The sequence below is a fragment of the Notamacropus eugenii genome, chromosome 2, assembly GCF_028372415.1.
Source record: "Notamacropus eugenii isolate mMacEug1 chromosome 2, mMacEug1.pri_v2, whole genome shotgun sequence".
Classification (NCBI taxonomy): Eukaryota; Metazoa; Chordata; class Mammalia; order Diprotodontia; family Macropodidae; genus Notamacropus; species Notamacropus eugenii.
This window is the reverse complement of record NC_092873.1, coordinates 405,948,946-405,959,820: the sequence shown is the minus strand read 5'-3', so window position 1 is coordinate 405,959,820 and position 10,875 is coordinate 405,948,946.

Sequence of the window (10,875 nt, the reverse complement as noted above, 5' to 3'; positions counted from 1 at the left end):
ATAAAATTATCAGTTCCCTAGAAACTGTCTTGAAATTTTTTATATCACAAAGTGATAAGTAGCATTGTAGCCTACCTCTTCCATTTGTGCTGCCTGCCAGGCAGACTATTTCACTTTTGCGCCACTGTCATTGTTAGGAAATTTTTTATATTTAACCAAAATATGTTTTTCTGAAGCCTCAATACATAGGTCTCCAGATTAAAATTCAACAAGTGCACTTTGTTTTCTACATGATAGTTCTAATATTTGACGACTACAATCATTTCTTTGCCCACTCCCATCACTTCTTGACAACCCTATTGTATACTCAAACAAAAATCATATGAACTATATTATTTTAGAGCTGGAAGGAATCTTAGAAATCATTCTAGTTCAATTTTTCATCTTCAGTATCTGGAAACTCTGGATCAGAGAGACAAATGATTTACTTGGCTAAGGTCATACAGTCAAGATGACAGCCAAGCACTAGAAAAAATAGAGAAATTCACATGATAACTTTAAATACAAAAATCTGCCTCATACAGAGCATTTTTCTTCTTGACAATGGAGCTGCTTTAGGAAGCTCCTTTTTCTAGAAACCCCTGAGCAGAGGCAGAGTAAACTGTCAACCTTCTAAAAGTGGACTTTGGAATTATTTTAATAGTTCTTATGCCCCTCTTCCCTGTGCCCCTGGTAATCAAAGGGAAATTGTCTATCCATATATAAGGATAGGCAATGGTAGATGAACTAAGAAATGGTAATCCAATCAGGTACTTCCTCGGTGTTTTTTTTTTTAATGAATAATTCCTAAATGGTTAGTTTCCCAGGGGAAATTTTCAGTTTTTATTCGGAATACCCATTTTTCTGGCACTGCATTAAGCCAGGTATTTCAACCTACAAATGAAAATTAATAATGGAGAATTATAACTAACCTACACATCAAAAACACATCAGTTGGATTCATGTCATCTTGCAATGTTGGCCTCCTTGCATTTCTTAGGGAGAACTGGAGAAACTTTTAGATGAAGCTTTGCACTTTTCTAATAAAGAGCCCTGCTATCTCCTGCTTCTGTGCTTTTCCCCAGGCTGTCCCCTCTCTCTAGTATGCCTCCCTCCTCACCTCTGCCTCTTAGAATCCTTAACTTTGCACAAAGGAAGTCTCAGGTGCCATTTCCTACCTATGATGCCAGTGTCTTTTCCCCACCTCCCAACCTCACCCTATAAGATTACTTTCCATCTGTTCTATCTCATCTTGACTGTACCTATTTATTTAGGGGCAGCTAGGTAGTGCAGTGGATAGAGCACCAGTGCAGGAGTCAGAAGGACCTGAGTTCAAATCTCAAACCTCAGACACTTGACACTCACTAGCTGTGTGACCTTGGACAAGTCACAACCCCAATTGCCTCATCCTGGGTCATCTCCAGTCATTCTGAGGAATATCTGGTCACTGGATTCATATGGGTCTGGAGAAGTAAGGCTGGTGACCTGCACAGCCCTCCCTCACTCAAAACAGAATCAAGTGCAAGTCATGTCATCATTCCTCTGATGGCATGGCCTTCTTCAGCAACAAAGGACGAACGCACACCTATTTATTTAAATGTTGCCTCCTCCATGAGAATATAAGCTCTTTGACCAAAAATAGTTTTGCTTTTCTTTGTATCCCCAGGATCTGGCACAATTGACTGGCCCATATCAGGCACCTAATAAATATTTGATGATGGACTGACTTACACCTTTCCTGATTCCCCCACCTGTTAGTGCTTTCTACTTTTCACAATTGCTTTCTTTAATATTTTGTTCACTTTTGTATATATTTTGTCTTTCTTTAAGTATTTAATAACTACTTGTTGACTTGACTTGTATTTGTTATCTGACCTCAGTGGAACAATAGCTAACATTTATATATTGCCTACTATGAACTAAGCACTGAAAACTAAACAATGTACAGATATTATCTCCTTTAACCCTCACAACAGCCCTGAAAGGTAGGTGCTATTATTATCTCAAGTTTACATTTGAGGGAACTGAGTCAGGCAGCAGTTAAGTGACTTGCTGCAGATCACACAGGTACTAAGTGCCTGAGACTAGATTTGAACTTAGGTCTTCCTGACTTCATGACTGCTGTTCTATTCACTACACCACCGTACTGACAAACTGCCAACAAGAATGTTTTTATTTGAGGATACTTCCATGATTTTTTTTTAAACTTAGTATCTCTGGTGCTTAGCACAATGCCTTGTATATAAGTAGATATTTAATAAATATTGAATTAAATTCTTGAATTCTAAGCATGATATTGCCATTGTGATAAGACCCAGAAGATGCCCCTAAATTATTCATTTGAATAATTTCACTAGATCATAGGATATCGTATAAGACCTACATCAAAATAGAAAATAATCATGTTAAGTGTTTGAATCACTTCCTGAGTAATAGTGTCCTTATTTCAATTCCCAGGAAAAAGTCTCTCCCACATGAAATAATTTTTAGGTGACTTCATAGGGCATTAATAGAAGCAGTCTGATCAGAGCCCATGCTTGCTGGACTCATTTGGGTGATTTATAGTTTCCCTAGCTCTTTCATAGAAATCCAAAATTTGAATAGATAATATTTTAATGTTTGCAGGCATTTTCTGCCATACACATATAATCAGGCAGAATCCTGAATGATAAAATAGCCACCAAGGAATCACCTGGGTCAGGTTACTCCCACTTCTGCTTGTAGAGAATCAGGTATGGAGGGAGTTGAGAAAATCCCAAAATGGTATGGCACATTTGTATTTGTTATAGTACATAAGGAGCAGCTGGGTGGTGAAGTAGATAGAGTGTTGGTTGGACATAGAACCAGGAAGACCTGAGTTCAAATCTGGCCTCAGACACTGTGTGACCCTGGGCAAGTCACTTTATCCTGTTTCCCTCAGTTTCTTCATCTGTAAAATGAGTCAGAGAAGGAAATGACAAACTACTATTGGCAAGCAAATCCCAAATGAAGTCATGAAAGAGTCAGATACATGTGAAAAACAACTGAACAAGGGCAGCTAGGTGGCACAGTACCAGCCAGAGTGCTGGCCCAGCCGTCAGTAGGACCTGAGTTCAAATGTGACCACAGATACTTAATAGCTCTGTGACCCTGGGAAAGTCACTTAACTCCTATTGCCCCCCCAAAACTGAACAACAGCAACAAATAGTACCCCGGATTGGTATATTACATAGAATTTGGAGGCAGAGAGGACCTGGATGAAGATCCTGCCTCTCCTACTTTTAAACTGAGTGACTTAATCTTTCTGGGTCTCAATTGCCTCATCTGAAAAAAAAAAAAAAGATGGGAAGGGGCATGCTGACTAGATGACTTCTCAAGTCTCTTCCACCTCTAAACCTAAGAATATTCACGGAATGCCTGGTGCAAGGGAAATATAGTGGGAGCAGTTGTAAGGAGAGGGAAGGAGGGGAAAGAAATGGGAAGAATCGTGAGGGTTTTGTGTGTGATGTTTTTTCCCCTACCTTTTCCCACTAACTCCTTCACTTGCTCTGACGCCTTTGCATATTTTCTGAGCAAAGTGAAAGGGCTGAGATAGCAACTGCTTATACATAATTAAACTTAGCTGTTGACTTCTCATACTTACCAGTGCCATGTACCACTGTTCTGGAGAATGTGGGGTTGGGCTGGGGACCAGGAAACACTCATGATTACCTACTACAGGTGCAAGAGAAGAGAAGGGAGAGAGGGAGAGGGAGTCCCTGGACACTCTTCCTTCCCCCACCACATTCTTTTACAAAATACAGTGAGGAAATTCTCAAAATTCTGTGATTCCGCAGGAGGTTCAAAGGCCAGTTGATGGGAACATACAAAATGTGAAGAACAATGAGTTCTTCAAATCAAAAGCCAACCTGCCAGTGAGGTTTCGATGGACAAAATGTCAGGGAACATGACCCAGGTACTAGGAAGAGGTGGTGGGGCGGAGGAGGCAGATCTAGCTTAGAGACAATAAAAGAACCTCAAGTTGATTCATAGGCTTTCTCTGTCGATCTAAAAATACTTCCCAAATAATGAACCTGAGTCTGCTGCATCCTGTCATCACAACTGGATCTGGTTGTGCTTTATGAGACAATTCCTTTCCTTTGCATGAATTCCATGCTGCTCTAGGCAACTATGGTGAGAAGCTATGTGACTTGGTGCCTAGAGCACTGGACCTCTGTCCAGTCTTGGGTTCAGATCTTGAGACAGTTAGGTGGTACAACAAATGGAGTGATAGACTTGGAGTCAGAAAGACTTGAGTTTGAATATGGCCCCAGACACTTAATGGCTGTGGGACTCTGGGCAAGTCAAGTAAGCTCTGTTTCTTCATCTGTAAATGGGGATAATAGCACCTATATCCCAGGGTTATTGTGAGAATAAAATGAGATATTTTGAAAATTCTTTGCAATCCTTGAAGCTAGAGTTTTTATTGTTATTCTTGGGTGGGTTTTTATTGTTAGCTGGGTAACCTCAAGCAAACCTTTTAGATTATCTAGGTCTGCTAACCCTTTCTTCACATCTGGAGAATGAGGAGGTTTTACTCAGCAGCCTCTGGGATGCCTTCCAGCTGGAAATCCAGGATCCTATGACTCTAAAGACTCCCCGTCCCCTTTTCTCTGTCCCCGCCTCTCCTTCTCTCCCTTTCTCCCTCCCCCTCCTCTCTCTGTCTGTTTGTCTATCATCCCTTCCCCTGTCCCCCATGGAGCATGGCCAAGGTGAGAAGATTAGTGCAAACAGTTACAGCTGTGTTTATAGGGCCAGAAGTTCTATACAGAAAACACCTAGTCTAGGGATTCTTAACCTCTTTTGTGTCTCCCATGATGTAATGTTGCTTCTCTAACCAAGGTCATCATGACCTCTGCTGAGCTTTCTCTTTTCCTATCCAGTGGTTTATTCAGTGGATAGAGCACTGGACAGGTAAGTCAGGAAGACCCGAATTCAAATCCTACCTCAAACTCTAGCTGTGTGCTAGACCTAGGCAAATCACTTAAATGTTATCCGCCTTAGCTTCCTCATCTGTGGAATGAAGATAATGATAACATTCACCTTCCAAGGTTGTTGGAAGATAAAATGATATATTTGTAAAAAACAAAAACCCTTGTAAATCTCAAAGCACTATATAAATGCTAGCTATTGTTATAATTAATCCTTATCAGGTCTTTCAAAGTTACATGTCAAAGTTCAGGAAACATTTTTCTTTTCTGTTCATACATTTCCTAAGTGCTTTTCCCCCCAAATTTATTTGTTTTCAGTTTTCAACAATCACTTCCATAACTTCCAAATTTTCTACTCCTCTCTTTTCCCTCCCTCCCCAAGATGTGTGCAAACTTACATGAGTTCTACATGTACTTCCTATTAAACACATTTTCACATTAGTCATGTTGCATAGAAGAATTAAAATGAATGGGAGGAAACTTGAGAAAAACAACACAGAACACAACAAAGGAGAAAATAGTCCGCTTCATTCTGCTTTCGGACCCCATAGTTCTTTCTCTGGATGTGGAGGCATTTTGCCTCAAGAGTTCATTGGAAATTTTTTAAGTCTGTGCATTTCAACGAAGTACTAGGTCTATTAAAAAAATTCCTCACACACGGTGATTGTTGCTGTGTACAAAATTCTCCTGGTTCTGCTCCTTTCACTCAGCTTCAGTTCATATAAGTCTTTCCAGGCTTCTCTGAAGTCTTACTGTTCATCATTTCTTATAGAGCAATAGTATTCCATTACATTCATTATACTACAGCTTGTTCAAAGCTGTAGTTCAAATTGTTCCCAATTTATGGGCATTTCCTTGATTTCCAGTTCTTGGCCACCACAAAAAGAGCTGCTATAAATATTTTCGTACATGTGGGTCTTTTCCCTATTTTTATGATCTCTTTGGGTTACAGACCTTGAAGCAATATTACTGGGTCAAAGAGTGTGCACATTTTTGTGGCCCTTTGGGCACAGTTCCAGATTGTTCTCCAGAATGGTTGGATCAGCTCACAGCTCCACCAACAATGAATTAGACATTTTCTAAGTGTTTATAATGCCACCACCCGTAGCCCTTCTCCAGAGATGTTTTGGGGCCATATTGGTGCTCCTAGAGCTTAATAAGGAGTTTTCTTCCAGGGTATGAGCCCTGCAGTTCTTCTAACTTAAGAACACTGTAAGGTGTCTCATGACTAATGCCTCCTACATTGAAAGGTAGTTATAAATGAACACAACCTATGGTAATTTAACACAAGCTGTTGAAGCTACAGTTCAGGATGATTCTGCAATAAAACTCTTTTATGTGTAACTAGGAATTAACCAAGACTTTTCCCCAGGTGACATATCTTATTTCAGTCACTGTTCCCTCAGAAAGAAAAGAAGGAAAGAACAGTTTTATGTAGCTGTGGGTCAAGGTTATTTAGAAAGCGTAAAGCTTTATCCATCTCATTCTCCAAGGGTAGGAAGAAGTTTACCAAGCAACTTAATAGTTCAAATATTCACAATAGTAAGGAGAATGTTTGACTTATTTAAATTAACAGACTTTTCGAGTTCTGTTGAAACATTCATTTACACACTAACAATTGATAAGTCCATTCCCTATCATTCTGCAACATTTCATTAATCCCAGCAGAGCTATTATTCATACAGAGAGGTAGATGATACAGCAGTGGAAAGAGAACAGGATCTGGAGTCAGGGAGCCTGAATTCAAATTCTGCCTTTGAAGCTTACTACCTAGGTAGGCTTGGGCAAATTTTTAAAAATTCTTTTTTAAAAATAGGTTTTTATTGATAAATTCTGTTTCTTACATCACCATAGTTATTGAAGTATCCCTCTTCCTCTGTCCTCCCCATCCTTTCAGCCTTCCTGTATGAGAAATAGTATTTTTTTTAGAGGAAAAGAAGTCAGCACAATTGATTGATACACTGGAGAAGTCTGGAAACGTGCAACGTGTAACACCTGTGGACTTGACCACCTTCATGAAGGAGTAGGTTGGGTGTATTTTCTCATATCTCTTCATCTGAGCTCTGTGTGGTCTTTGTAATTTTGGTACAGTTATGTTGGGATTGGAAGTTCAAATCCGTGTGGACGGTCTCGGGCAGGTAAAAGTGGGACTTCTAAATCTTAGAGTCTTACGAGGCCCTCCATGAACAGCGGGGATTCGAGAAGGTCAGACTGAGCTAGCTCGGCTAGCTCGGGTATTTCCGCCTCTCCCCGGGAGATACATGATGGGTGGAGTCTCCCTGCCCTTGAGGTCGTCCCGGATCTGGGCACACTATTGTTATCTAACAGCACGGTATTCAGATGCAAACTATGCGGCTGAAGGTTAAGTAGGATTGAGGAAGCCTGAAAGCTCTCTTAGCACGTGAGGAGCCAAGAGGACAGTAGGCTCCGCTTTCTTCTTTCCTCTCTCCCCTCCCCCTCTCTCCCCGCTTGTACTTCTACTTCCAATCCCTTAAGATCCTAGCCTCCTTAGGAAATTTCCCCCTCTTCCTCCTAAGGAAGACCCCCTGCACTTGTAACTAGACCCTGAAATAAAGCTCAACCCTTGTTCGACTCTGGAACGTCCTTTCTCTCATATGAGCATCCGGTTTTGGCCAACCGAAGACCTCGGAGGTGAGGTAAGAAGACTCGGGTAGCCCACACAGGCCTCTAGGCCTGGCACAGTTACTTTTGAATTTTTGGTGTGCAGTGATTCTTTCAATTTACATTTTTATTGTCATTCTGAACATTGTTTTCTTGGCTCTGCTTACTTCACTCTGCATCAGTTCCTAAAGAATTTTAGAAAAAAAATCCCCTTAGCTTTTGTTCAATGTCAAATGAGTAGATCTCCATGCCCTACCCCCACTACTTTGGGATATCTTCCCCTAAAACACAAAGAAAAGAACATTGTGTGGCTGGTATTTGTGCCTATGCCCAGTACCACGTTTGAGGTCTGGAACAATGATGAATTCTCTGTGTTCTACATTCAGTGCAAGTGTGGATAACCATATCCCAGTCTCTTTCCCTGGTAATTTAAGGTTGCATCACTATTCCCTTTGGGGGATATAAGACTAATCTTTAAGTATTAAAGAATGGTGTCTGTCACATGGAAGAAGGGTCAGACTTCTTCTGCAGAATTTGAAGCAATGACTAGTTGCACCAGGGAAAATTTGGATGTGGGACATTCTGGTTCCTTTGCTCATTCCTTCCAGCTTTGAAATTCTGTGATCTTTCTGCACTTTCTGGGCATAATTCCCCCTAATATTCAATTATTTTGAATAAACAAATATTTATCGAAGGTTGGTATATAGCCTTGAGTGATATACTGGGGAAAAGGCAAATTTTGGAGATAAAATGGACCCTGATTTCATAAAGCTTAGTAGGTGATAGATGTAGTTGCCAGTCTTGCTTGCCAATTGTCTACTCCATTCATTTCTATACTTGATTTCTTTTCTTAAATAGTATTTTCTTTTTTCCAATTACATGTAATTTTACATTTGTTTTTTATAAAATTTGAGTTCCAAAATTTTTTTTCCCTCCTTCCTTTCCCTTCCCCCTTCCTAAAGCAGTAAATAATTTGATATAGGTTCTATATGTGCAATCATATAAAATATATTTTCATATTAGTCATATTGTAAAAGAAGAAACAGGCCAAAAGTAAAAAACTGTGAAAAATATTCAGACTTCATCAGTTCTTTCTTTGGATGTGGATAGAATTTTCCATCAAGTCTTTTGGAATTGTCTGGGATCATTATATTGCTGAGAAGAGCTAAGTCTATCATCATGGATCATCTCACAATATTGCTGCTACCGTGTACAATGTTCTCTTGGTTCTGCTTTACTTTGCTCAGTTCATTTTACTTGAATTTTTTCTAAATTCAATTTAATTTCATTTTCAGTTCTGAACTCTCCCTTCTATCTAACCTCCCCCCTTCAGAAAGCAAGAAATAAAATCTGTTACAGGTATGTATAGATCAATAAAAAATTCCCACATTGACCATGTCTTCTTATCCCCCTTTAAAAAAATTATACATACACACACATGTTTTAGCCTACACTCTGATTCCCTCACTTCTCTGTCTAGAGGCAGTAGTATGTTTTATCATGAGGCCTCTAGAATTGTGGTTGGTCATTGTGTTGATCAAAGTTCCTAAACATTTCAACAGTTTTTGTCTTTTCAGTACTTGAATTTTTATTTCTATGCCATCTTTACAAATTTTTTTCCAACAGAATAATTTGAGAGACTTGACTTGACTGTAAAAAAAAAAACACACCAGGATTCATTTACTCATTCATTCCGAAATATTCTTTGAATGCTGTGGTTCCAAACAGAAATCCTGTTGCAGCATCCAGACAATTAGGTGGATTTTCCTGTATAGATCTTGGTCTGGAAAACCTAGCTGCTCCCTCACTCTTCCAAGGTCAATCATTTGATGAAAGTCACTCATTAGCCAGAATGGTAGACCGCCTTTATTACATGTGTAAGGAACATGCCGCTCAGGATTGAGTGGGAGGAAAAACACATCAAAAAAGTCTGAAAATACATGCAATGTACCACATTTATGAACCACTACTGCCAAAGGGGGTGGGGTGTGAGTATCTTCTCATATCTTTTCTTTGGAGCATTCTTATTCTTTGTAGTTTTGCAATATTATCTCCTCATTTATATTGTTGTCATTACCAGGTATATGGTTTTCTTGGCTTTGCTTGTTTCATTCTATATATGTAAATCTTTCCATACATCTCTGCATTCCTTATATTTGTTATTTTTTTAAAGCATAAATTTTGGAGAAAAATGGTCCCTGACTTCATAAAGCTTAGTAGGTAGTAGATATAATTGCCAGTTTTGCTTTCATAAGGATGAAACAATAAGATTTTTCTCTCATACAGAAGATTAGTTCTAGAGCTGGAAGATCAGAACTTTAAAGGCAGCTAGGTGGTTCAGAGGATAGGGTGCTGGCCTGAAATCAAGGAGACCTGATTTCAAATATGACCTCATATTCTTTAGTAAGCTGTGTGACCTGGATAAGTCACTTAACCTCTGTTTGCCTTAATCCACTAGAGAAGGAAATGCAAACCATTCCAGTATCTTTGCCAAGAAAACCCCATGGATAGTATATAGTCCATGGAGTTAGGAAGAGAGAGATACAACATTATTTCTTCAATATGAAGAATGTCCATTAACATTTATTATAATGAGTTATTTAATGAGATAGATCTCTTGCAATAACTAAGGCATCACACGCTTCCATCCCCCCACCATCTAAGGGATCCCTCAGTCCACTGGTTAGAACCACTTCTCTAGAGACATGGAATTCGCTGGATAAAACGGGAAGAAAATGATTAGTTTTGGGAAAAGTACTTCAAAAACTGAATTGAAAGTTAGCCACCAGCATTGAGAGTCAAGGCCTGATGCTCATAAATCCCTGGTTCTTTGACTCTTCAGTTACCATGGTCACTTAGTCCTTTTAAGCTGATTCTCAACCATCGTTGACCTCTTTTTGTAAGTTACCATCAGCCAGCTGTGAACCCACTTCATAATTACAGTAGTGTGTAGAAGGATATGGTTTTAGAGCTAGAGTAATGTGAGTGAGATCCTATAACCCAGTCCTCTCATTTGATAGGTCCAAATGAGTTAAGATTCTTGTCCAAGGTCACACAGGTAGTGGGAGGATGGGAGCCCCTTATTTTCATGACAATGCCCTGACTCTGAAGGTGATGTGGTCCAGTGGGTAGAGCACTGTCTGTGGAGTTCAAGATCTGGGGGTGAGTCTTTGGTGGGCTTCTTAGTAACTGTGTGACCTTGGTTGAGCCACCCATTTTTTTTTCTCTCTTATGCCTCAGTTTCTTCACATATGAAATGAGGGATAATCATATTAGCTCAACTCCTCTCTCATGAAGGTGCTAGAAGGAAAGTAATTAGTAAACC